This window comes from Opisthocomus hoazin, chromosome 13 (genome assembly GCF_030867145.1).
Source record: "Opisthocomus hoazin isolate bOpiHoa1 chromosome 13, bOpiHoa1.hap1, whole genome shotgun sequence".
In the NCBI taxonomy this organism is placed as follows: domain Eukaryota; kingdom Metazoa; phylum Chordata; class Aves; order Opisthocomiformes; family Opisthocomidae; genus Opisthocomus; species Opisthocomus hoazin.
The window spans coordinates 25,227,100-25,253,473 of NC_134426.1; the positions used below are offsets into that span (position 1 = coordinate 25,227,100).

Genomic DNA, 26,374 nt, shown 5'->3' on the forward strand with positions numbered 1-26,374 from the left:
CGGCGCTGCCCGCATCGGCCCGGGCAGGTTCGTTAGCATGCACGGAGCGATGGCTGCGACGGTGCCAGCGCGGAGGAAGAGGGCTCTGGATCACGTTTGGTGCGGGGAGGTTGGCCAGAGGACTGCAGCAGCCAGCTCTGCAAGGCAGATGAGCTGGCGTTGAGATCCTGCTGGCTAAACATGTTAAATTTTAGCTTTAATTGTGCGGGGTGGGTGTAAGCATGGGGTCGTGCTGAATACTTCTGTTGAACTTCAAGGCTGGAATGGTGCATGTGGTGTGGCTGGTTTTGCGTTACTCGATGGAGCCGAGAGGTTGGGCAGAATTAGTGCCTGCTGCCTGTCGGAATTGCCCGGCCGAATTCACGTCGTCTTGCTTTGTCTTGAGGAAATAAGGCTGCTTCGTGGCACCGCCTGAGCTTCAGCTGAGAGGTGCTCTGCTGGGTGCCCGTGCGATGGCTGCTGTCATCTCGTCCGTGCTTTGCTCCTGGGCGATGCAAGAAGCGCTGCTTGGACCTGGCAGGGGAAAGGGTGCTTTGCTGGGTGGTTTCGGTTGCTGGAGAGCCGTAGTGGTCTTCAATCTGAAGGTGCAAATTGTCATTGCAGCATTTTCCTGGGGAAAAGCAGCCTTGGGAGGAAATGGAGCTAGAAATGAGCCTGGCTGGGCTTCTGGCTGAGCGTTCTGAGCGAGTTTTTGTGCTCTCCCGCTCAGCTCCAGCCCAGGCTTCCAAAGGCAGCTCGGCAGAGCCGTGCCGTGTGCCCAGGTACCCCCCAACCCTGGCCAGCCGATGTCGGTCCTGATAAGCAAGTGCGTGCACGCCGTGGGCACGCTCAGCCCCGCTTGCGAGCGGCAGGCGTTTGTGGATGTGTGCGCTGGCGTGATGCAGTTTACCCGCAGACTTTGGGAATCTAACCTTGTAATTTTAGCAGCTGGCCTCAGCGCTGCTTCTGAGCAGATAAGCTGGTTAAAATAAATAAATAAAAATGCAGGCCTGTGTTTCCCGTGCGTGTCAATACTGGAATAATTTTAAATGGTGTGTTTTCCCCTGGTCACTGACCTATAGTTTATTCCATTATCGACTGCTGAGTTACTGGCTCTTTGTATTCTGCGGTTAAGTGAACTGTACGGCTGCAATCATTTGGCTGGGATGGTGTTGCTGGGCAGGAACTCGCATCTGGCTGACTCAGATTGGGGTGAAAGTGTACCCTCTGGCAACTCAAGTACTCATTTATCTCTGCCTCCCCCCCTAATAAACGGGTTAAACACCACAGCAGAGTATTGATCCAGCCTTCATCTGGCGGCCCCGGGCTGCAGCAGTTACCTTTGTGCCACATTCCTGCTGTTTCCCAACAATGCCCTACGTCTTCTCCAGAGCTCCGGTGGTGACCTTCTCCTGGGGTGGCTGTGATGGGCTTTGCTGGACACCGTCGCCGCTGCCGAGCACGTACAGCACCAGCGCGGGGCAGAGCCTGGCGCGGTCCGTAGCTAAAAGCTTGCTCTGTTGGTTTGGTGCTGTGAACACCGTAATGCTGAGTTTTGTGGCTTGGTAGCATGCTGGATTCCTGGAGCTGTTGGCCTTAGGTGGGGAAGTTGGTCCTAAAATAACCACACTTTGTTCTTTCAAGGGCCGTTGTAGGCTGAGGGCTGGTTGAAGACCAGGCAAACCACCTTCTGTCTTTATTGATGTTTGCATTAGTGCTGAAGTTCCTGGTAGATGCTCAGTGGTGGCCTGCTCGTGTTCTTCCTGGTCCTGTGGCAGTGGTGGACCTCTGCTGATGCAGCGACTTCTTTAGAGCTCTCTGTAAGTCCCCTGGAGAGGCCAGTATTGCTGCTTTTGGCAAGGGACTTCTTTCCGAGAAGCACCTGCTCTATTTCACTCCTTTCCGAGAAGGAGCTGATGCTTCTGGCTGTTGCTGGCATCCAAGTAGCCGGTGGTGGTTTGAGCACAGCCGGCTCCGAGGCCGCAGGCTGGCGTGGCTGTGCTGCCCGCTCTGCGGAAGGGCTCTGCCAGCACGGGCGCGGAGCAGCAATGCGCCTGGAAGCGACTCTGTTACACCACGCTAACGCCCGGTAACCCCTCATCCCTTTTCATACCGACAGCCTGGGGCACGTTGTGCGGTGCTGAGGGTCCCCAGCCTTCGCGAAGTCTCCACGCTGACCCACACGCTGACCGGGGCGCTTGATTTTCCAGGGAGGACGGCGGTTTGCAAGTTGTTCTCCCTTTAAGCACCAACACTTGTACTGAGCTTGCACGTCCTGCCTGCGGCTGCCTTAGGCTCTTTGGGTTTTCTTTTTTTTCCTGCTGTAGAACACTAACTTTCATACACAAATATAAAAAATGCTGTTCTGTAGGATCCATTCGTATTTCAGGTCTAATGAGGACTTGATCTTCGCTAGTAACCGATTTGCATGTCTTGCTTGTGGGCTACGGGGGTGTTAAAAAGGCCTTTTTGTGTGCTGCTGCTCAGCTTCCCAGCCAGATGCATCCGTCATCTTCAAAAGGAGTGGGGGAAAAGGATGGCTCACAACTTTTTTTTGAGCCACTGGTATTTGGCATCCAAATAAGCAGGTGTTTTGGCATGGGAGCGGAGGAGTGCTCGTCTCTCAAAGCTCCTGTCTTGTGTCCCGTGAGGATCTTCAGGGAGAGTTTTCAGTAATTATGTAATGTAATTTTTTTTCTGCTAGGGGACTGGTGAATAACCAGGTTCCTAGTGTCTGTGGCAGGGTAGGCTGGTGCAAGAGGTAAATGACTCTGGAGCGCAGCCCAAAAGTCGCCTTGGATAGAATTAAACTCTGAAAGTAAATAACGCAGCTGCTCTGCGAACCTCCGGCCTTACGAGGCAAGCGTTTGGGACTCTGTCAGTCCCCATGGTATGTGCCACGGTCAAACGAGGTCGCGTCTGCTGCTGCCGGTGGACGGATGCTGGGAGTAACCCTTGAACCTCTGAGGAACCCCAGTCTGAAAAGCTTTAGAGTCCGGGAATTTTGGCACCTTGGCACATGAGATGAAGCGCGTGGCAACGTCTGTCAACATTTTGTGTGCGGGTCTCCCTGCAACCCGATGTCATACCTCCAGGGTTTGACCTCTAGGCCTGACCTTGGTTGCTTGATGTGGAGAAATCTGGTACGGATGGTACGGAAAAGCCTCCTAATATCAGTCTTCTCTTGCCTGAGCCCTGCCAGGGGTGTGTGCAGAAGACAGGCTGGTCCTCAGGAAGACCCAAGACAGCAAACCGCTGACCAGTCTTAACTTTGTTCCTTGGCTTCCAGGCGGCCCTGATTCCAAGAACAAGGCAAACACTGTGGTGGCCTTATCCCGGGACCTCACTGACGTCAGCGTGTGCCTGTCCATTAACCCCGCTGGACTTTGGGTCAGGTTTCTTTGAAGGCAAGGCGTTGAAGCAAGGAGCCGAAAGGCTAGCCAGGGTCGTTCCAGCCTTTGCCGTGGTAACTCCAGCAAAGACAAGGGGCAGGCTGTGGGAGCCGAGCCTGTCGGGAAGGTCAGCCCAGACGTGGCTGAGGGGTTTTGCGTGGCCCTCTGTCTTGAGCTTGTTATGCCAGACATCTCTTACAGAGCGGCTGATGGGCCTCTTGATGTGCATCTCCCTTTACATGTTTGTTTATCTGCACGTCCGCAGGGTGCTTTGAAAATCTCTGGCAGTGCCTAAATGGATTGAGGCACCTAAGTGTCTGTGCACAGGGTCAGCGCAGCGCGCTTGGTTTGATTTCCCCCTTAAATAAAAGCAGCTCCTGAGCAGATGGGAACATCCGCGTGAGAGCTGTGTGCCTTTGTGTCTGAGTGGCGTCTCCCTGAGCAGCTAGAGAGATGCGTTAGGAAGTTCTTGCATTAAAAGGACCTTGACCGGCAGCCTAGCTGGGGTGGCAGTGGAGAGGACTGGTGTGGCATTTCTTGGTGCTTTGTGTTGTGGAGTGCTGCGTGCTTTGGGGGCTGCCTGGGAAATTCCTTGCACCTCTCGTGACGCAGGAAAATCCAGATGCAAGCCTAGGTTTGTAAGTTGTGTGCGAATAACATAAGCTGGCCAGAAAACGTTACTGCTTGCCTTTAGAGCTCTACACAGCAAATAAAGAAACAGAAATAACAAACACTGGGTTTACTTAGGAGTAAGATGAATTTGCTTTTGTATTCTAAGCCACAGGAGAACAGTAACTTTCCTCTAGTGTGACCTTCTTACAAACCACAGTGTCTCCTTGATTTGCTGCCTACAGTGCACACCGGTGGACGTCCGCTCCTAGAGTTGTCTACTTGTTTGTCCTGGTGATATCTGAAGTGTTTTGGTACCTTACTGCCTGTTCTCCTGCTCCTTTCCTCCCCGACATGCGTGCTGCTTCCTCGAGGCAGTTTGGCACCGGGCAGAAAGCAGAAACAGCATTGAGAACATAAAGGATTCCAGATGTGAGCATGCCTTGGACACTGCCGGTGGGGGAGAAACCCAGAATCCACACAGGTGTTTACATTATGGTGTGGCACATGGCATGTGTGGATAAATACATCCCAGATAAAGTTGCTTGTTTTTTGTAGGTTAGTTTCCTCTCTTCTTTTTAAACTGTAGCTTGAAATCCACGCCCCGGGGAGCGTGCAACTGTATACCTGTTAGCTGCATTCCCTGCTGCGGTGTCAACTTGACGGTTGGAGCTTCACATTCTTAAATGTCAGCGATGAGGTGTTAGAAGTTCCCTCTTCCTGCCGGGGGAGGTTGGAAGAGGCCCCTGAGAACTGTTTGCCGTAGGAAATGAGAATTGCCAAGATCCTCTATTTCTATGGCGTCTACGTGATCCCTTCACCTTGTGACGGGTGGAATAATGCTGGCGTTGCCGCTTCAGCCCCAGCGCTGGCCAGGCGGCGAAGCCTGGCTGTCCTGCTGATGCAGTGCTCGGCCTCTGCCGCCGTTCTCTCCGAAGACTGGGTCTCCTTCCCTGTTGACAGGAACTCTAGCATTGACGTTTCCCCCAACGCTGTGCAAATCATTTTGCGAATTTTATTCACAAGGAACAGGCAAACGGCTCATATTGCACATGGGGGAGGTTGCATGCTAATGAAACCGAAAATTTGATTTTTCTTCTCCTTGGTGTGAGGTTTCATTCTGAGCATCTCGAACACAAGATGAGCGTGGGGTTGCGAGCTAGACAAAGTTTCGTTTTTACGAGAGCTAGCCGGAAAACTCATCACTGCTGCTGATGCTGGTTCTCCTTGAAGGCTTTGTAGTGACTGTGGTTATTACTGCTGCCGACTGCGTGTTGCCTGCGTGACGGAATCGTTAATCTTTGTGGCGGTGATTTCAGACCTTGTGTTTACCAGGTAATCTCAAAGTAGAAGGCGCTGCCGGTGAATCTGTGTCTTTTCTGTTAACACAGCAGATCCCGGAGCACGTGAGTGGGGAATGGTCTGTTCGTAGGGCTGCTCCTCTAGACCTCCCTAAACCAAACTGCTCTTCAGACAAGCCCTGCGTGTTGGCTGGAGAAAATTGTGCTGAGCTCCAAAGCTCTTGAATGATTTTGGGGTTTGGAGTTAATTCGGAGAAATTGTGAGAAATGGATGCCGCAACGCTGTCTCCAGGGCGTCGCACAGTCGATGGCGTTCGCTCGGGGTGTGCGACGGCGAGCAGCAGTCCCTGCGCTGGCAGGGCGCTTGCTCAGGGGATGGACGGGGTGTCCCCGGCTGCGTGCTGCTGTCCGGCTGCTTATTCTTGTTTTTTTAACTGATGTTCAGAATAGTCGAAGCACCTTGATTTAAAGGAGAAATGTTGAACTGAAGAAGGAATTAACAACCCAAACCACAGTGGAGGATTACCTAATTTCAAGCTAGTGTCTATACTATTTCACACTCTCTTACTCCTGTCAATCATAGCTCTTTGTGTGTGTGTGTGTATATATATATATATACATATATACACATATACATATATATGGATTTTCTGAGACAGGCCTTGGTGTCTAAGGCCGAGGTATCTTCCTGCCTGCTGCGGGCTGTTTCAGGGCTCTGCCTGAGGTGCTGTTTCCCCTTTTCCATTTCCCAGCCACGCTGCCGCTTCCCTGCTGGTCAGGCCGGGAACGGAGACTTGTGGCTCCGCCGTCCGCAGAGACTCCTGGGGCTGGCTGGGCAGAGGCAGAGCGGGCAGAGCGGGGGGGATGCAGCTGGCCGAAGCGTGGTGGGAAGGAGGTGTGAGGCTTTGGGGAGCCGCATCCCCTGCTTTCTGAGTTTGAGTTGGTGTGAAAGGTTCAGACCTCCCTGGCCATGGGAAGTGTTGCAAGAGCAGTTGTTTGCGTCAGACCTTGTGTGACTTCTGTCCTGACCTGGTGTGTCGTGCACGGGAGATGGTGATTTTGTGAGGACGCTCTTGGATGGTGAGTGACATGCTTTGATACGTATCACCCAAACCCCACAGTGTATTGTTTTTGGGTATTTCTCGGGTCAAAACAAAGTATCTGGCAACTGTGTAGGAGGCTGCTGCTTTGACTTGCATGCACAGGCATTAACAGGGATAAATCTGTGCTTTAATGGGATTCTCGATTTTTTTTTTTTTTTTTTTTTTTGGTCCTTGTCTCCTCCTTGAGCTCCTCTGGACTTCTCTGCATTCTGGTGGAAAAAAGGAGGCGTAAAAGCGAAGGCATGGTAAAAGCCTGTGTGCCAGGAGAGGTGCCGAGTGCCAGGGGAGCGTGGGCTGGGGGCTGTGCGGAGCTGCTTCCCAAACGCGTCCTCCCTGCGTTCCCCACCGAGGTGGGGCCGCGAGCGGTTACCTGGAACAGGAGTAACATAAATCAAATAAGCAGTCCGGTTAAGTAAGTAGTGAAGTTAGCAGGGTGCCTAATGAAATTAAATTCAAAATTATGTATGGATGATGCCTTTCTAACAATTGCGGTAGGTTTGTCGTGGAGTTACTGCACCCTGCTCTCTTGGAGGAAGGTTCCCCTTTCTTGGATGAACACGTTGGTACCACAGCGGGATGCATTTTACACGTCGGTTTGCTTTGGCTCGTTCCTGATGCCTTCGTGAGCAGTGCTGCTGCTCTCTGTTTTACGGAGACGTATGGAGGGAGTTTGGGGGATTTCAGTCTCTGCTGCTTATACGTTGAGGTTTTTTCCCTTCCTTCAAGGGTTTCTGCTTTGCTTCTGCCCTCCTAGGCCAGCTCTGGTGCTTTTTCCTCAGTCCCTGTGCCACACGGAGCTCGTAGGGACTGTCCCCTGTCCTTGCCGTCCCACTGCGTGCCTGGGGAGTAGCTCCTGCCTTTGTGAAGCAGGGGGCCCGATGGCACGTCTGGCAACTCTGGACACGGAGACTCAACCCACTGCTGTATTTGAAAGCAGTCTCTTAATTTGCATCTTTCCAGGCTTCTTTCAAACAGCAGCGCTGTGAAGGTGCTTAGGGATAAGCATTAAGCTGAGGAGGGAGAATGATTTTGGAGTGAGGGAAAGCCACTGAAGTTAGACACTTGAGAAGACACAGCCATCGCGACCGCCGAAGGGAGTCCTGCTCTCCAGACAGCACGCTGAGGGCAGTCTCTTGTCCTGGGCACGGTCAGGCACTCTGTGCGTTTTGAAGATGGGTTGTCAAGGCAGAGCTGGCTCTGGCTGGCAAATACTGACCTTTGAGGTAATGTGTCCTTAATAGAAGGATGTGAGTACATCAGAGGAAGAATTATCATTGTCATAACCACATTTTCCACCTACTTTGAGGAGGACAGGTCTATTAAAGGACCTGTGCTCCAGCAAAACTGGTCCTGCCCCTCCAGGAGATGAATGCTGCCTTCTCTGAAGGCGAGAGTAGGTGTGGTAAGGAGAGGGAGCCCAAGTAACCTCTGTTGCTGGTTTGTTAATTTTTTTTGCTTTCCCCCTCTGTGCTGTTCATTTTGCACCAAGGCTTGTGTATGAAATCCCAGACAGAGTCTTCAATGTAGTATTCAAGCTTCTCTGGTGCAGGGCCAAGGCTCTTGGGGACCCACAGCTGCATGTTGGGCAAGGGGACAGTTCCACGTGGATCAACATGTGCGTTCTGGAGAGGCGCCCGGGGCAGCAGCTACGGTGGTGAATTACGGAAGAGCGTTGTCACATTTTGGGCAGAGTCTGATTCTTCTTTGTTGATGGTCTCCCTGGGAAGCCCTCCCAATGATGAACAGGAGGCTCTTGCACCCAGTTTTTCTCCAGGAAAGGCAAATGCTTTGCAGTAAGTTTCCCTGTGCTTCTGTATCAGAGAATCTGAAGGTCCTTCACAAACCTTGAGTCTTTGAGTTGCCTCGGCAGCTTTATGCCCGGTGCCCTTGTGACTGAGCGGCAAGATCGGGGAGCCTGGTTAGTCGCCATCTCCCAGCGTGAAAGTGTGGAAGTGGAAGGGTCTCGGTCAGAGCCCTTACGAAGCCAGAGGAGTTTAGAGAACCACGGGGTCTTAGCGACTGGTCTAACTCAGCGACTTGCGTGGGTGCAGTGACCTGAGCAGGGCTCTGCGCATTTCATGCACAGTTGCTTTAAAGGGATGCTGGTAATTTTCAGCATGACCTGCTAATTATTAGAGCAGATGAAAGCCTTTTTTTTTTTTTTTTTCCTTTTCCTTTTTAAATCCTCCTCCCCCTGCATGTTCTCTTTTTCTCTCTGCTCCTTGCCCAAGTCCTTATCTAAGCTAATCAACATGACACAAACAGCCGAAAAAGCAGTATTCTTCCAGCAGCTATTAACTAGAAAGGAGACAGCAGGCGTCTGGAGCCCCTCAGGAGGGACTCGCCTGGTATAACCCACTGCTTTTAACAGCCAAAGTGATCGCTGCAGAGTCAGAACAGAGAAGGTTTAAGCTCCTTTCTTTTGAGGTCCTAATACACGGTGACCTGTATCCTGTGATGCAGATTTTTCAGAAGACCTAAGTGTGGATTTTCAGTAGTGATGAGGGGCTTCCCAGACACCTGATACACCCCTGGTTGAAAAGAAATGAATATCACTATCTATATGTCTTTTGCTGGTAAGCTTTTAAAAGTTCAAGGCGTATGGCTAGGTACTTCAAGGAGATTCTTTGCATCCCACATGGCTGTTTAATGTTGACACAGTGTCCCTCAGCAGCAGAAAACACAGCTGGGGGGGGTAATGTTAATTTGGTGCAGAAGTAGTTTCTGTGATTGCATCAAGCTGGACACGTGGGTTTGTTTTCTGCCATATTTCAAGATTTTTCTTATCTAGAACCACGGGAGGGATTTTCCAGCATCCTCTGATCTGTTTTAGATGAATACTTCAAGGTTGTGATAGTGGAGTAGGCTGAGACAGGACAAACTCGTCATACGAATTTCAGCTGCGGTGGTGTGTTTGGAAGGAAGCTGAGCAAACGGACACGATGTTTAAATAGCGTGTCCTGAATTGCTTTCATTTGGTTCTTATTTTGTAAGCTATTGGCTGGGTTTTCTGTCCTCTCAGAAATCAGCAGCTTCTTATGAAATATGGAGCTGTTTAAAAACAGACAGCAGCTGCTCCATCCTTGCGTCAGCAAGGACTCGGCAGAAGGAAGGGGAATGGTAGACGGTTGTTTAGCTGTGATATTCTTCCCTGCGTTGCTGTTGTCATATTGTGTTAACAGAAGGTCTGATCAAATATACACCAGGAAAGTAAGACTTAATGTTTCTTTGTTCTCCTGGAATGGTGCTGGGAGGCGGGGGGGGGGGGGGTGGGGGGTGGGGGGGGAATGTTTAAATGAGACTTTTATTTATGTGGTTCAGATGGCTTGGCGTTGCCTGTGTCGGGAGATATGTTGTTCTGCTTTTATTTCTTAGGCTGTTTGCTGTATTTTTAGCTGGGAAAAGTCTTTCCTTGGTTGTTTGTACAAAACCTCTGCTATGTGATACGGAAACCTCGGGGGGGTAACTATTTAGTGGGGAGAGTATGCTCTGTTCACGCTGACTTCCTAACTTGTTTTAAACTCTTTTTTTGAAATCTCAGCCAGATTATTTAAAAAAAAAAAAAGAAAAGAAAAAGAGAAGTGAGGAACATTGTTGCACAAGAACTGGAAAGAACCCAAATAGTTTGCTTACTGTTAAAATTGCGACATGACTGGAAACATTTGGTAAAGAAAAATTAATTGCCTGGTGTATCTGTGGTTTCCTGTTGAATCTCAATTTCTAGAGGAGGGTGAAAAACCCATGGATGTTTCCTCAGATTACTAGATAGCATTATACCTTGTGTGCATGATGAAAGACCTTCAGCAAAGCGTGGCAGATATCCATGGCTTGCTATAAAAGGTCTCTCCCATCTGGAACATGTCTGTTTTCTTCTTTTTGGTAGAATGGTTTGAGCAGAGATAAACATGCCATGAAATTTAGTGTGGTCCAGTCTTACTTCACTGAAAGAAGTCTGAGTCTAGGTACTGTCTAGAAGCATCCTACCTGTCCTCGAGTTAGTGTTAGGGACCGGGTTTCTGAGCAGTTTCTTATGCCTGCATCCTTTTGGTAATGATCTGCAGCATGGACTTCCTTCCAATCCAAGAGTCACCCGAAAAAGTGTGCTCCTGTGGTCGTTAGCCCCCAGGTAGACCTTTTCATGAGCTTTGAAGCCATGAACAGGGCCGGCTTGTAAGGAAGGAGGAGAGGGTCAAGCAGTCATTCAGCAGAGGAAAGGCTTGAATGTGGTTAAAGCTCTGCTCTGGCCCATCTCGCATCACTCCTGAATAATGATCCTGTGCCTGTTGGGTTGCGAAGCCAGAGCTTGAGAGAATCAGATGGGGGAAATGGCAGGGCTGCTTGGAGCTTTGGGTGTCCAGGGATGCGAGGAAACAGATCTGGTACCATTCTGGGAACTGGAGCCATGGCTCAAGAGCATGGAATTCGTCAGGGTACCTGCAGACACCCTGGTGTGGCCAGTTCTGTTTCCTGCTGTGTGTGGCTAGACCCTGCCTGCTGGTAGCTGCTGCCCTTTGAGAGGCACCACCATGGCTAGTTGCAAAGCCACATCTGCGTGAAGCTGGAGCTTCTTTTGAGGAGCACCTGGCTGTGTACAGGGTCATGCATAGGAGGGGCCAGGTGGGCAGGTGGAGTGGTGAACGCTGCAGCAGATTGCTGAGGAACGTGGTGGTTCCCATGCCTGGAGGCTTGAGGAGCATCTGAGAGCGTCTGGGTGAAACGCTGGACCTTGGAGACATCTGGTCAGAGGTCAGATCAGAGGACCATAGCTCTCCTTTGGCCCCCAGCCCCTGCGTCTGCGTCCTCATTTGATCGTGCAGAAGATGTCTATGTACACACAAGTCTAACTGGTGATGACGCAGGGCTTAAGGTTGTGAAATCTTTGAGGCTCCTCTGGGTGTTCCTGTGGGAAGGGAAGAGTTATCCCTCAGATAGCTTCTGTGGGGAAATAGTTAATGCATGGAACACCAGAGGCTGTTTTCTAAGGCAAAGGCAGGGGCTGCAGGGGGAGCGTGGTTAACCATGCAGGCTGAAGACAGGCTAAAACTCATAAAGGAAAAATGTATTGTGGGAGTTTATAGCTGAGTATGAGCGTATTAAAGTTTTAATTTGAGATCACTGACGGAGATCAAAATGAGCTGCTGTGGAGCTACACTGCTTTTGGGGAGCTGAAAGCAGCTTTTGGAGACGGCCGTTGGCCCCACAGCTGCAGGCGCTTGATGTCCGAGAACAGGCACGATGGCTTGAACTCTGCTCCTGGTTGCCCTGGAAGACAGTAAAGCGTTGGCGTGTGTGGTGTGATTTGAAATAATGAAAAACATATTTAAAAAGGTAACCCTCATCCGATCCTCTAGCTTTCTGAAAGCCCCCCATCCAGTTCTCAATGTCTGTGTTTGCTCTTGGGCTGCTGGGAGTTAAATTTTCCTCTTGACTCAACTGTGGAAACAGTCTTCATTTATCATTTCCCAGTTTAGCTCCTGTATTAAAATTATAAGAAGGCTGGGGTTTATTTTTGTCTTGTGTACATTTATCTCCTGTGTATCCTTGTGCCTATTATTAGAATCCTGCTCCATTGCTAAATGGATTGGCCGAGCTCTTGGGGACAGAGTCCTGCAGCGTGTGACTGGTCTGCCGTGCCCCGCAGCCGCTCCGCTGGGGCGGTGTGCGCAGTGCCTGGCTTCACCCAGCGCTTGGCACGGCTCGCGTGGTTTGAACACCCAGGACGCGGTGGGCAGAGCCAGCAGATAGGAGATCTTTGATGGGAGATGAGCTTGGGAGGGGTGGACGTGGAGGGGAGGCTCCAGCTGAAAACAAACAGAAAGCGGTGGGGTGTGTTTGGGAAGCATCCGCGTTGCGTGGCCGGGGCACAGCCGGCTGCTGCTTTGGCTTTTTTGTTTGCTGTGGTGTGGGTTGTGTGTTGTTTTTTTTTTTTTTTTTTTTTTATGATGGGATATTTGTATTTCAGATTGCAAAGAAGGCAATGTCGAACCCTCTGAAGGAGGACCGGTGTGGTGGTGGTTGGTTGGCTATGGACTTACCCTTTTCTGAATTAAAAAACAAATTGGAACCTTTTTATGGGTTTCAGCCATGTTTCAAAATCCCCGAGACGACCACTTCTGCCGGTCGGTGGCTGGATGCTTGTCCTCAGAGCTCTGCCTACCCTTTGGCTTGCACAAGAGTGATGTGTAATGCCGCTGGTCTCGCTCGCCTCCCGTTTCCACTTCCAGCCCGAGCTAGCTATTTTTTTTTTAATCTTCCTGGGATTTGCTATGTTTTGTAACTTTGCTATTAACCGTGCTCTTCCTTTCTTGCAGGGTCTGTTTATCCATGTGGCCTCTCATATTTCCTGCAACTCTGTCCCAAGTCTTAGGAAGATACTCAGGGTCCTGCCCACTAGTGGGATGCCTTGCAGAGAACTAGTTATCGATGCTTTTGAAATTTCTTTTTGGATGGCCTGGGCAGTGCCTTTGGCAAGGACACGGTGCAGAACTCCCTGAAACAATTAGGGAAGACTCGTACTGGTATAGCACGGCTTTGGATCAGATTCTTGATTTTGTTTTTCTTCCTTTCTCATTTGTTTGGCTAAAAGGCATGATGAAATAACTTCCCCCGCTCCCCTCTGGGGTTTTTTTTTTTTTTTTATCTTTTCCCTTTTAAGCTATCTTGTACGAGCATGGATTTTCTCCTTTCACGGCTGCTTACCACGTGCCACTTTTGGCTGTGTGTACCCGTGGTTCTGTTTGCTGGCGTGGGCTCGTTAAGCCCACGGGATACGCTTTGCTGCTGGACGTCTCGATCCGGTCGGAGAGGGGCTGCCTGGGAATGCCTGGGAATGCCAGCCTTTGCTCAGATCCTCGGATGAGTCGTCTTCTTCCGCCTCCTCCCTCCTTTGTGTTCCTCATCCAGCATCCTTTGGTTCCTACGTACGTGCCACGTGCGTCCTTGTTTTGCCTGTGTTAGCAGCATTTTCTGACGTCGGAGCCTGTTCCTAAAGACGCGGCTTGGCCCGTGCGAAGCTTTCTCCCCGCTGCAGGCTCCGCTAGTAGAGGCAGGTATGCCCAGGGTGTAGTTTTACCTGGGGCTGGGCGTGTTTTTGAAGGCTCTGGCTTGTGGAGCCAAGAGGGTGGTTTGGCCCTGGCCGTGAAGCCGTGGGCGTAGGAGCTGCGTGGTGGGATCAGCGTGCAGGGCCGAGTTGCCTGAAAGATTGGCTGCTGTGCCCATAGAGTGACTTGGCAGGTGGGGGAGAGCTGATCAAACCAGCCTGCGGCCACTAATCGTCAGGCTTTTGTATTTGTGATTTCTTTTTTTTTTTTTTTACTTTATGAACTTTAAAGCATGCATGCCTGAACAGTTTAATTAGCTGTGGGAACTGCCGGAGAGAACTTCCCGGGATTTTCTGCAGACCGCGCTGCCCTTTTCGTGTTTCCGGCGCAGCAGAGTTGCTGTGAGCGAGCAGGCGGGAGCGCCCGTCAGCGTAGCCCGGCTCAGATGTTATCACCCCGACAGAGATGAAAGTGGCTGTGCAGGTGGCTGCTGCCTAGGCTGGCTGCTCGCTGGTGGAACCGGTCCCCGGTCCGGTGCTCTCCCAGGGCAGGCTCCGCGCAGGGCTGGACGCGCCTTGGGCACAGCAGAGCAGGGTCCAGCCACATCCACCTCCCTTACGGACCGACCTCCTTCATCCAGGTCACCTTCTCGTGTGCCCTTGTGTTGCAGGGGAGACCTTAAGCATCTATGCTTCATGAACTGCGTTCTGATTTGTTAATCTTTGGGTCTTCTCCCCTGCTACCGGCCACCCCAAAATGTTTCTGTGGCTGTGAAACTGCTTACAGGAGGAATGCCAGCAGTGACGTTAAGATTATATGGGCTTTATGGAAACGTGGAGGCTTGTCATGGTCTGCCAGGACATGCTCAGAGGCTGCTAATGGGTGATATTACCAGAGACTGGGCTTGAGATCCTGCTCCCCGGGCCGTGAATGGAGGCTGCCCTTGACTTTGCAGAGGCTGCCTTTCAGCCCAGGCTCTTCTCCCAGTCCCATCAGGAAAGTCATCGTGTCGGGATCCCTTGCCGTGGCCAAATGTGTGCGTTCCAGACTGCGGGCACGACCGGAGCGGTGGCAGAGGAGCTGCAAGCGGCTCCTTTTCCAGAGAGAGCAGGAGGGGTGAAGACCCACCTTGGAATAACGAGGTTGTAACAAGGTTCTGGCTTGTGGTTCCAGCTTTATCAGCAGTGACCCAAATTGGCTTTCTGATGCAGTTTTCTTGTGCTCATGGTGACTTTTCTGTGGTGAAATCTGCCTGCTTTCTTGTTTTGTCCCTGCGCACGAATGGGTTGTGTTTGGAGCTGGCTTCCGTGCTGTGGCGTCTGCTGCGTCCTGACACCCAGCGCCGGGTGGGTCCTGGCCTTGCAGTCGGTCCGGGGGCTGCGTGCGATCGAGTGTACGCTTCATTGGTGTTGAATTGGTAAAGGTCAAGGATATTGCTGCAGAAGATTCACTTAAAAAAAGCATTCTGTAAGAGGTGCTTTTGGTGATTTTCTTTAAATCCTCAGATTTGGGGTTTGAGAGGAAAAATTATTAAATGATGTCTTAAAGCTGAATAAAGAAGTCAGTATGGAAGGTTTTAATGTCTTACAGATGCTGTGGGGTTGCAGGGTTTTAGTTTAAATTTAACAATGGGAGTTGGAGCTGCTCCAGTGCTGTAAAGAATGGTCCCTTTAATTAAGGGTTTAAGCTGGAGGAGCATGTGTAGTGTGATGCCATTTTAAAGTTTCAGCGGGCTTTGTAGCTGTAACTTGTTACTCCCCAGCTTGGATCACACATCTGCGTGTCTGGGGTCGTGGAGGGGATGTTCCTTGCCCGCAGAAGGGAGGTTGGTCTGTGGAAGGGTGGCAAGGTTTCTGTGGAGGTTTGAGCTCCGACTTTATTGTCTTCTCGTTCCCGTGGCTCCTGATGCCCGCTTTGATGGTGCTGCATCGTGCACACGGTGCCTTACACCCAGCAGGAAACGTCATCTTTGTTTTTTCCCCCAAATAATTTTTTTTTTTTTTTTTCCTTTTCAGGGTGGGGAAGAGGCTATTCTGTAGCCATGGTCTGAGATGTCATCTGGGTCATGGCAAGTTGTGCAGGAAGTTGTGGGGCAGGAGATGGGGGTCAGGTGCGGTCTGGTCGGGAAGGTGTCCCTGGGACCCGCGGAGGTTTTGCTGGAGTAGCAGGGTATGAGATGTAGCTGTGTGCCTGCGGCAGGGCAGGACCAGATCCCATCCCTACACAAGCCCCTATGTTTCAGTTTTCTGTGGCTTGCTCACCTGTTACTTACTGGGGTGGAAACCAGAAAATTCATCATTAAAAACAAAAGTTATTATTCTCCCCTAGAAAACGTGAGTGTCCCAGCCCCGTATCCCTGAGCTCTCGTCTGACAGAACAGCGTGAAGAGATTGAAGGTGATGTCTTTTACCCCAACCAATTCTCAGCTCACAAGACTCGGGTGGATGCTCTGTGCCAGTTGTGGTTCTTCCCCTTTGCTCGGCTCTGTGGTAGCACGACGTGTATTTAATTATCTGAAACAACAGCTGCTACTTTTGGCCATCTCGGAGGCTTTTGGTATAGGAACCAGCGTCTGCCGGGGTTTGCTGCGTCCTGGTTTGTGCAAAGACGATGGCTTGACTCTTTTTCGGGTAATTGCTGTGAGAATTGGGCTCTTCTGTGGTGTGAGGAGGCGCAGTCTTGTAGCAAAGGTACCAAGGAACCTTTGTGATCTGTATTTAGTGTCTCCTAGTACGTTTATCCCCATAAAATAATTAATTGAACGAGAGCTCCAAGCAATGTTACCACCTTTGAACATTAAAAAAATCATAACCGTGCTCTCTGACTTAATGAGATTTAGAAAGAAATGTTCTTTTTTTTGCTTGCCTTCTGGTTTTCGAGTGTGAAGGACTCCCGTGGGTCGTGCGTTCGAGCCTTTCCTTGAGATCACGGGGGCTCTCACCAGCCACCGGTGCGGAGCAGGGCCTTCGGGTTTCCCAGGGCCGTTGCCAGCCTTGGAGCCGGATCGTGAACACTGGGAACACGGTGCTGAGCGTTCAGAATGGAGGTAACTGTATTTTTGTGGTGGCCTTGGCTCTGCTATTTTTTAATTTTCTCTTTAATTTCCATTGTTTTCTCTGCTTGCTTGCTAACTTGCAAAATTCAGCAAATTGGAGAGGATCTCCCGGCCCTCGGGGTGAGTTTTGCTGGGAGCCGCAGTGAGCCAGCACCGGGCAGTGACACTCGCTGAGCTCCTGCTTGGAGGTGTAACTAAGGTTGGTGTGATGGACCTGCTGGCCTTCGGGTGCTCAGGGTCTGTGCCAGGGCGTGGAGATAGCGGGGTCATCCTGAGCAGCTTTGTGTGTGTGTTCAGGGTAAATATTAACTTCAGATGATCTGAGGAGCTGCTGCGTGTTTGTGTTAGCTGCTCAATTTGGTCGGAATTGGTTGAAATTCAATCACCAGGCTCCACAAGTTCAGCAGTCCTCACTGCACCCCTTGACTTGGATGTCTTGAGTGTCTTCTCCTCCTCTGTTGGAGCCTTGCTGCCAGTCCCCAGGCTCGCCGGGCTTAGGGCTTTGAACCCGCTCGGCTGCGGAGGAAGCCCCAGCTGTGCCGGGCAGGCTGCCCTGCGCTGCCGCGGGGCATCTCGAGCGCGGCCGGCTCTCCAGGACACCCCTGCAACGCTGTCCCGAAAGGACGCGGGAGCTATCCCGGGGCTTGCCGAGAGAGGACTTGTAAAGCGTCTTGCTCTGCAGATCCCACGCGGAGCCCCACGCGCCTCGCCACTGCTCGCGCGGGAGGGCGACGGCGAAATCGCCGTTTTGCTGTTTGCTCTCGAGCCGGGCCGGCCAAGGGGCGAGCCCCGCGCGCAGCGTGCTGGAGCCGGCGCAGCGGAGCGAGCGTACCGGCCGCGTCACGGGCTGAAACAACGCCGGAAAACCCCGAGCGTCGCGCTGAGCGCCGGCGGCTGCAGACGCAGCGCTGGTGAGAAGTCAACAAATGCGTTAAACGGGAAGCGGTCCCCGCGTGCCGGCCCCGGGAAGAGGAGCATCCCCGGCACCCCCGCCCCGGGCCGTCCGGCCGGGCGACGCAGGAAGGAAACGGTTAAACCGGGGCGAGGTTGTTGACTTGGGTTAGCCATCAGATCGCTAATATTTTAGAGGGTTTTCAGAGCTAAGCTATAAAAAGGCCGTAGCAGTATTTCAACTGGCCCATTGTCTGCTGGAAGCCAGCCAGCGTTGCCATGCCGACGAGGAATTATTACTTGCTGCCAGAGCTGGAGGAAAAGCTCATACTTTTGGCTTCAAAACAGGAGGGGTGGACTTATGTAATCCACTGTGTTTATAGGCTGAGACTGGCAGGAGCATTGAGAAATAATTACAGGCTTTCCATTTCATTTCCAGCTTGGTTTTAAGGCTGTGTGGCCGCTCTTTATTTATTTATTTTGAAGTGGAGCGAGCGGCCGCGGAAGATGCGGGAGGGCGCGGAGGTGATGCGGGGATGCTGGTAGGTAAGTACCCCCCGCCCCGTCCCCGCATTCCCTCCCCGGGCTGCCTGGGCTGCTTTTGTTTTGGTGGGGTTTTGTCTGCAGAGCTAAACTAGGCCAGGGCAGAAAGAAGTTGCTTTGAAAAACTGGGACTTGGCCCTGCGACACAGAGACAGTGTTCGGTGCTGGAGGCTCCGAGTACGCTTCTGCGGTTGCCCGGAGGTGGCCAGCCCATCGCCGACGGAGGTTTTGTGAGCCCTGCTGCTTTCCGAGGTGATTTTATCCCTCCAGCCCTCGTTGGCTTGGAACATACACTTGGGGAGGGAGGGCAGCGACAAGGAAAAAAAGAGAGAAAGTTTTATTTTTTTTCTCGATGTCTCGTGCGTCGTTCCGTCGGCTGGAGGGGGATTTGTCGGTGTGATCAAAGCAGTTTCGCTGATGTTTCATGCTTTGGAGAGGTGAATTGCAAAGTTGAGCCTGTAATTAGTGTGGGTTTGTTCGTCCCGGGAGCAGTCGGCAGATGATGCTGTAACTGGGGTTTGCCTGAAAAGCGGCGCGGGGTGTGTTTGGACTTTGGTCAGGCCGGTCGTTGCGTAAAGGCGGTTAGTGCTGGGAAACTGCTGCGGAACTCTGAGGTCGGGTGGCTTGGCTGGTCTGAAGGGTCGTGGTCCCGCCGTCCTGGGGAGGATGCTCCGGGCGCCGTGGGGATCCCCTGGCTGGGAGCGAGCGCGGGATGGAGCTGTGGCTGCTGCTGGGGCCGGGGGTGCTGCCGGTGGGACGCGAGGGCTGGAGCCGCCCGAGCTGTGCCTCACTGCTCCTTCAGCAGAAGAGTAGAAGTCTGAGGCTGGGAGTTTTTAAATCTCTCTGGCGCTGGGTGTAAAGCTCCGAAGAGTGGACGAAGCCTGTTTTTGGAGGGGATGTGAAGAAGAGTGCTTTGATGTGCTGCGAACTTGCTGCAGAGGTTACAAAAGCGTATAGAAGCTGCCACGTGCTGTGATTATTTAATTTTTTTTTATGTTTTCCTTCATTGTACGGTGTCCTGCTAGGGAGTTACATTCTCAGTCCGTGCTAATCTGACTTTTTGCTGTTCTGGTACGATGCGTACAGATTAAATATCCCAACTGCTGTGCCAGTCTGCTCTGGAGAGTGGATTCTGGTGTTGGCCAGCGTGCGTATCTTCAGAGCTGCTGCACTGTTTGGGGACAGTTACAGTCCCGTATGGACGTGTTGGGGCCCTAGCTTGAGATACAGGGGTGCCTGAGTGGAACTGGTGCACATGAGCGGTTGCTGATCGCACGCTGCAGAGATAAACTGCTTTTTTCCGCAGTTTCCCCCAGTTACGGGCAAAAACTTGGGAGAGTGGTGGCATGCTTCGAGTCGGGAAGTGTCCCTGGAAGCAGCAGGCTTGACTGGCGTTATCGGAGACACATGGATGTGCTGTACAAAATAATTCACTAATTTAATGATCCATAATACTGCTCTGACTGCTACTGCAGATGCTGTTGGACTCGACGCGAGTTAGATTTGTTACTGCAAGGCTTTTCTTTTTTTTTTTTTCCTTCCTCTGGGATTCATGCCAAGATGAACTGTATGTTCTGTTCTTAAGAGCTATGAGTAATGTATGTGTGAATCTATAACATAAGTAATACGAGTATATAAAATGTGTGAGTGTGCCGGATCCCGTGTATCCTGCGTCTGCAGAGCGCCGCACACATGCGGTGCGTGCGTTCAGGAATGGGGTGCGATGGCATGTCTGGGCAGAATTAATGACCTGCCTTGCCGTTCCCGCTCGCCGCAGAGCCCTGTCTGGTGGCCGGAGCCCAGGGAGCTGAGCCGAAATGCCCGTCGCCAGCTACGGTTTGCCGATTTAATTGCCCTTTTGGAGGATCGACAAATTAGAGTTGGGCGTCCCTCCCTGCCCTTACGGGGAAGTCAGCCTTAACGAAGGCGAGAGATGCTTGCAGCGTAGCCTGACGTTTCCCGAGCAGTCGGTGGAGCAGGGGGTGTCCGGCGTGCTGGGGGCTGTGTCTTGGAGCGGGGGGTGCACGGGGTGCCAGGGTCCCACCCCGCACCACCCCACGTGGGAGCCGCTCTACGAGCAATGCACTCCAGGGCAGGCCTGCTGCTTCTAATGGGATTTCTTTTTTTTTTTTTTTTTGCTTTCCTTTTTAGATGAATAAAATGGGCTTTCTCTCGTAAATTATTTTTTTATGTGAAAAATGAGAAGGTGGCAAGTAGCCAGTTCCCCCGCCTCCCTCTTCCCAGCTCCGATGAGGTCATTGCCTCTTAAAGTTTATACCACGCGCTGCGAGACATGGCTGGAGGAGCAAGAAGGCAGCAAATGTCTCTCCCGGGGCAGCTGGGAGCGCTGAGTGCCAGGCCCCGGCGCGTGAGCGAGCCGCAAGAGCAGGACTCTGCGAGTGGGGAGGGGGCCTGGTACGGGAGAACCTCGCCGGGGGCAGCTCCGGGTGGGAGGGGACAGCCCTGGTCCCCGCGATGCTCCCGGGACCTGGGGTGCGTTGGATGCGGGTCCGGAGGGTGGTCGTGCTGCTCGGTGGGCTGTGAAGGGCTGGGCATGTGCTTCAGCGGGATGTGGTCAGCAGCAGTTCTGGCACCCTCAGCTCGCTATTGCATCCCATTTACTTTTCCTGGGGAATTTCCTCAGCACTGTTTTTGCAACGGGCTTGCGGAAGTTCATGACCCAGTGAGGGATCTCTCCAAGACCTTCATGTCCCTGGCTGAGTGGCTGCCTGGAGAAGTTGGTTTTTCTTCCCTTGAGCGCCAGGCTGAGCTGCTTGTGAATTCCTAAGCTGTTGTTTTCTCCCTGTTCATCCCTGCTGCCGTCCCGATTTCACTTCCCTCCATGGTGGAAGCGATATGGAAACGGGAGCGCCCGGACCATGAGGTGGTCCTTGGGGCTCTCCTAGAAGCTGCCGCCCAGGACGATGGATTTGGAGGGCTGGGCGGATCTGCCCTCCTCCTCCTCGCAGTCGCTGCTGGGGTGCCTGGGGATGGCAGCCTGGACTGTCGGTGTTTTGAAGGTATGACACTGGCCTGAAATGTCCATTTGATAGGTGTCAGAATAAATTAATAGCTGAAATTTTGTAAGAGCGTATTTATTGCCTCATGCGTTTGCTGTGATTGTGATTTTTGGCCAGAATTTGCTGTGTCTTGCTGGGGTGGTCAGGAAGATGACGTTTTATGCATCTTTGGCTTTTGTTATCTCGCTGCCCGTGTGGGGAAGTGCAGTGAGCTGGGTCTGGTCAGCGGGATCCCACCCTCCAAGCTGGCCTAAAGGGCTGTGAATCATCAGTGGATTTGTGCTGGAGTCCAGGAGTCATTTGACTCCTGCTTGCTGCATCAGAAAAAGAAGAGTTGTGGGGTGGCAGAAGGAGAGAAAGCAAGAGATGGGAGATGGACAGTCACTCTTTTTTTTTTTTTTTTTTTTTTCCCCCTCTTTAAAATCCCTTTGTAGAGCCCTTGGCAGCGAGCGCGGCACTGGGTAGAAGCGTGGGTTTGCTTCTGCAGGTTCATTCCACTGGTGTGCGGGTGCTGTAGGCAGCCACCCCTCGCCTGCCAGCAGAGGGGTTTGGAGGTGGGCAGCCGCTTCCACCACGGCGTGTACAAAGTGCGTCTAGGAGGAAGCTGTGAGAAGGTTGAGTGGGAGGAGGAGGGGAGGAGGGTTCTCAGCAGAGGACAAACACCAAGACTGGTGGGTCAGCCTTCATCTGCAGTGCTCTGCAAGGACAGTAAAGATCTGGGAGACGCCTCCATGCGCTGATGCGGGGAACCAGCGTCCTTTGTAAAATGAAAGCTAGCAGGGAGCTGTCTGTGTATAAAGGAGTACCCAAGGGCTCTGCGTGCACCAGTGTCAGCAGCCGAGAGCTTCCCCGCGTTGGCTTTGGTCTTGTGCAGGTAGAGCTACAGCTCTGATCCTCCCTGGCACCACGGGTGGAGATGAAGAAGTGTGGTTGGAAGCTCGTAACGGAGGGGACTTGGGAGCGGTCGGACATGCTGCTGTGCTTTTAGGCACAAACTTAAAAAACTTAAATTGAAATTGCTGTTCCATCGCAGCTTGGCCGCTCTGCGGAGATCGTTTGGGCATCCCGTTAACTGCAGCTGCTCTCGTGCTGCTGCACCCCAACGGTATCTGCTGTTCGCTGCTGCTTCATCTTGCTGCTGCTCCGTAGCAGCCTTGTTGATTTGGTTTTTTTTTCCCGTCGACATGATACAATCGCTCCTTGTTAGCCTGTCTTGCTCTTTCCTCTTGCAAGGAAGGGAAGGAGCAAGGGAACCAGATCTGATAATTCCAGTGAGTAGAACTGTTCCCCTGAGCCCTTTATAGAGAAATAAAAAGGCTCTCCTTCTCTCTGCTTCGCTTTGAGTACGAGCACTTTACCCTCTTGGATTCCCTGCAGGCTCCTCGTACTGCTAAAATTGAAACATCAAGATGTCTGAGGCAGCAGGAATTACCATCAGTGTTTTGACACCTGGAGGTACAATTTCTATTAGCTTTTATATAAAAACAACACCAGTTTTGCCAACAGTTCCCGTTAAATAATGTATGAAGACCCTGTTCCTGACAGTAGATGTTTTCTTTCACTTTCCTGGACTCTTGGATCATGGCTTAACTTTTGTGACCATTGGGGAAAATGATACACGCGCTCCCGCGCGGCAGTACGTGTGCGGACACACACGTGCTTAACTCCCGGGCAGAGAGTCAATCATCCCGTTTGCTAATTAACGTGGAGAGATGGGGGAAAGCAATTTGAGGTGGGTCTGTTGCGAAGGCTTGGATCGTTGTTTTATTTTTTGGAAGCACCAGAAGACAGTTTTCCTGAGACTTTTGATGGTAAAGACGACGCTTATATATGATGTAAGAGATACCACAGAATGTTAGGGGTTGGAAGGGACCTCTGTGGGTCATCTGGTCCAGCCCCCCTAAGATATAAGGCTCCTTGGGTGTGATAGAAGAGAGACGGAGACGAGCCGCAGGGTCAGCAGGAACGAGAAGCGGGTAACTTGCATTTCTGCGTGGATGCTGCTTGGCGCCGAGCATATGCTCTGTGCTGGCTTTTGGGGGAAGTGAAGCGGAACAGAAGGGCACAGCATGTGGATGTGACTGCTAATAGCGAGAATCAACGTACAGTTTTGACATTTCTAACCTAATAAGTGGTGCTGCGTGTGAGAGCCTGCTTATTTTCCTTTTCACCATGAGATGCTTTGACAGAGGAGTAAAGTCCCATTTTGACATTTCTGTCATTTTAACTAAAGAGAGAGATTACAGTAAATTGGATTAAGTGAAAATCTTCTTCAGATGTTTGTGGTTTGGGCTGATTTATGGATAGATGTCATTTGAACGTCATTCTGCATTTTTTAAGCATCTGCTTGATGGCTGCTCTAATGCTGTTGCTGCAGATAGTCCACGCCGAGGAGGGGAGGCTGAGCACGAAGCAGCTACCCGTGACAGGTCGAACGCTGGCGTGTGCCGTGGGGACAGCAGAACACTGTCCTGCTCGTGTTCCCAGCTGCACCGTGCCAGACTCTGCAGCGGGTGCTTGGCTCTCATTTGCTTTCCTGTTATTAAACTTGGGTTATCTTCTGCTTGGAGGCTTTTCTGAGCTTAGAGGCTCTTTGAAGTATTCTACCCATTCTGGAGAGAGATGGTTCAGCATGCACATTCCTTACCGTGCACTTGGCAAACCTTGGGTTGCCCATTCCCAGTCACAAACTGAAGCAGAGGAAGTTCCATCTGAACATGAGGAAGAACTTCTTCCCTCTGAGGGTGACGGAGCCCTGGCCCAGGCTGCCCAGGGAGGTTGTGGAGTCTCCTTCTCTGGAGATATTCCAGACCCGCCTGGACGCGGTGCTGTGCAGCCTGCTCTGGGTGACCCTGCTTGGGCAGGGGGTTGGGCTGGGTGACCCACAGAGGTCCCTTCCAACCCCTGCCATGCTGGGATTCTGTGATTCCCCTGCGGCCAGCGAGGCCGTTCTTGGTTACATCCGTGTGAAGTCTCAGTCTTGGCCGCCTTGTGGCAGCATCCTTTGCTCCCGGTGAGTCTCTGCATGTAGAACTTTTCTCCAGGAACCAAAATATTCCCACAAGGACGTGCTGGCTCACTGACGTAGCGAGGGCATGTGAAAAGTCTTTTTCCATGCATTGTTATTTCCAAAAAATGGTCTTGAAAGTTCTTCCCCAAAATTAACAACGTGAGACTTCTTAAATATGTATGTCCTTCATGGCTTCCTCTATCTAAGATACTTAGAAGCTGCTGGTGCCGTTTGGAAAGCTGTGTGATCTCTTGTGGGTGACGATGTAATCAGCACCGTCATCAAACTTGCCAGTGATGTCGCTGATGGAGTAGTCCACTGCTGCCTGGTGCAGTGATTAGTGGGATGAGACTGAAGTCTTTGTGCAAATGGTGATGGGAAACTGGGAAGTCCGCGTCCTTAGATGGTGTTATTTGCGTTTTAATTTCAAGCACAATTTTGGAAAATTCTTCTGATCCAGCCTCAAAACCACTGGACTCGGGTCTAGGTGTAGAGGCGTACGGACTGCAGTTGTGATCTCTGAAAGTTTATGTGCAAGTTTAATGTTGGCTTAAAGTTTTGGACCTGCAGACCGGGAGGTGTAGGGTAGTTTTCTGCCAGCTTAGCTCCTGGAGCTGCCTCTGCTCTGGCCCGAGGGAGAGCGTGGCTGGGGCTGGGAGCGAGAATATAAAACCTGCCCTTCATCCTCTGAAGGGGCTGGGTGTCTCAGACTGTGTCCGTATCGATTTTTACAGTCCTGGGGCAGGAGGGTGCTGCCCAGATGGCAGTCAGAGGCATGGAGAGGTACCATCGTCAGATCCCGGCTTCTCGGGGACGGTCGGCTGGTGATGCTTCGCATCTTCCCTCCGAGCTGGGCCCCGCTGGTTTCACGTGCGGCATCTCAGCCCTGCCTGGGTTTTCCCCTGCTGTGGTAGACGCCAGGGTTGCGGTGTTTGGTTTTCTGCGTCTGCGCTCCCCCTCGGTGGTTCTCGTCGCTCTTACAGTTGGAAGGGTTTGCGTTTGCCGTGCGAGTGTTTCGTGCCTTGCTGGTGACTCAAAGCGCAACTCTTAAAATATTTTGTATATGATTTTCCGTGATACGATTGTTAGTGGAAGATCACGCTACCAAGTGAAGATAAATTTGTAATCCTGCTTAGTGGCTGATCTTATCCTAGCTGCGTAGCTCTGGTTGCATAAGGGACAGTGACCTGAAATCATCCTTTCAAACCAGCAGCCGCGGTGCCTTTCCCTTCTCCCGCTGGCACGCGTCGGCGTGGCACCGACCTCTTGCATGATTTGAAGTTTAGCGGTTTTGCTCTGCAGGCTGATTAGCCCCTGCTACCGAGCCTTCCGGTTGGTGTGCCGGAGAGGACGGCGGTGCCGCAGGAGCCGGGTTGTTCCAACGCGTCGGTCGCCGCGTCGAGCAGCCTTCCCTGCGCCACCGGCAGCCTGGCTCGTGCTTCGGGAGCGCGAAGGAGCGTTCGCAAAGGTCACCCGGCACGAATGGCAAGGAGGAGCGGGCGAAGAGCTGGATGGCAGCCCATCGTGGGGAGGTTGATGAGAGAGGCTGGGCTGGGGTCTGCGAGGGTGGCTCTGGCGCTGGGGAAGGGCCCTGCTCCGTCCCTGCGCTCCTGGGGCTGGATGCCAGCAGAGAGGGCAGGTGGGTGAGCAGGGGGGGAGAGCTGCTGTTGGGAGCAGTGGAGAATTAAAAACATCTGCTCCAGCTGTGTGCCTCCGTGCTTATTGTTTTTAACTTCTCTCAGCAAAGCAAATAAGGAGCTGGCGGTGCGTTTCTTGGCAGGGACCTTGTCTTGCTGGAGTCGAAGAGGTATTTCCCTTTCTGCTCCGTTAGCCTGTTCTCCTCCCATCCCTCCCAGACACGTCGCAGCCCCAGGTTGATTTCAGGTGAGGCTTCTGCTCTCTCCTGGCTGGGGAGGATGGTGAGAATGCACTTGATTGCTGCTTCCACCATGCCCTGAGAAATGTTACGTTAAATATCTTAGTGTTAAGAGCTCCATCTAAAGATGTGAGGGTCATTCTGCCACCTCGCCTGTCTGCATTCAGAGCCCCCCCTGCCTTGGAGAGGTCTGCTCATGCGTACAACCGAAGAGCAGCGGTGGGAATCGCTGCTCCTGAGCGTCGACTCCTCGTTGGGTCAGCGGAGCAAACTCTTGGCTTCCCGTCCGACCTCGGATGTGCAGTTCCTGCAGTCCTGGCCGCTCCGAGCCGGGGCGACTGGCACTGGACACAGCCCCAGGCAGCGTCACGCTGTGGGCAGCGCTCGGGGAGAGAGGCTTCCTTCGTTCACTGGCGGCGATGTCCTGGTGACTGGCAGCGGGGAAGGAAGAAAAGGTGGTTTTTTTGCTCTCTGGTGTGGGTGAATCAGTGCTGTCTGTGATGGATTCTTACTGCGACAGGCTCTAAATGGGAACTCTCAGGGGAAATTAGCCTG

The 26,374-nt window shown here is 52.1% G+C and overlaps 1 protein-coding gene across 9 annotated transcripts in view; it reads left to right on the forward strand.

Moving 5' to 3' along the window:
• Nucleotides 1-26,374, forward strand: part of NCOR2 (nuclear receptor corepressor 2) — a 264,349-nt gene that overhangs the window by 34,453 nt on the left and 203,522 nt on the right. Inside the window, exon 1 of one of the 9 annotated variants that reach the window (XM_075434970.1) lies at nt 17,880-17,916. The exons of the other annotated variants lie outside the window; for them this stretch is intronic. The gene's annotated coding sequence lies outside the window, so the exon portion shown is untranslated. Of the gene's footprint in view, nt 1-17,879; nt 17,917-26,374 lie in introns of those variants that run through there. 9 annotated transcript variants of the gene reach the window in all.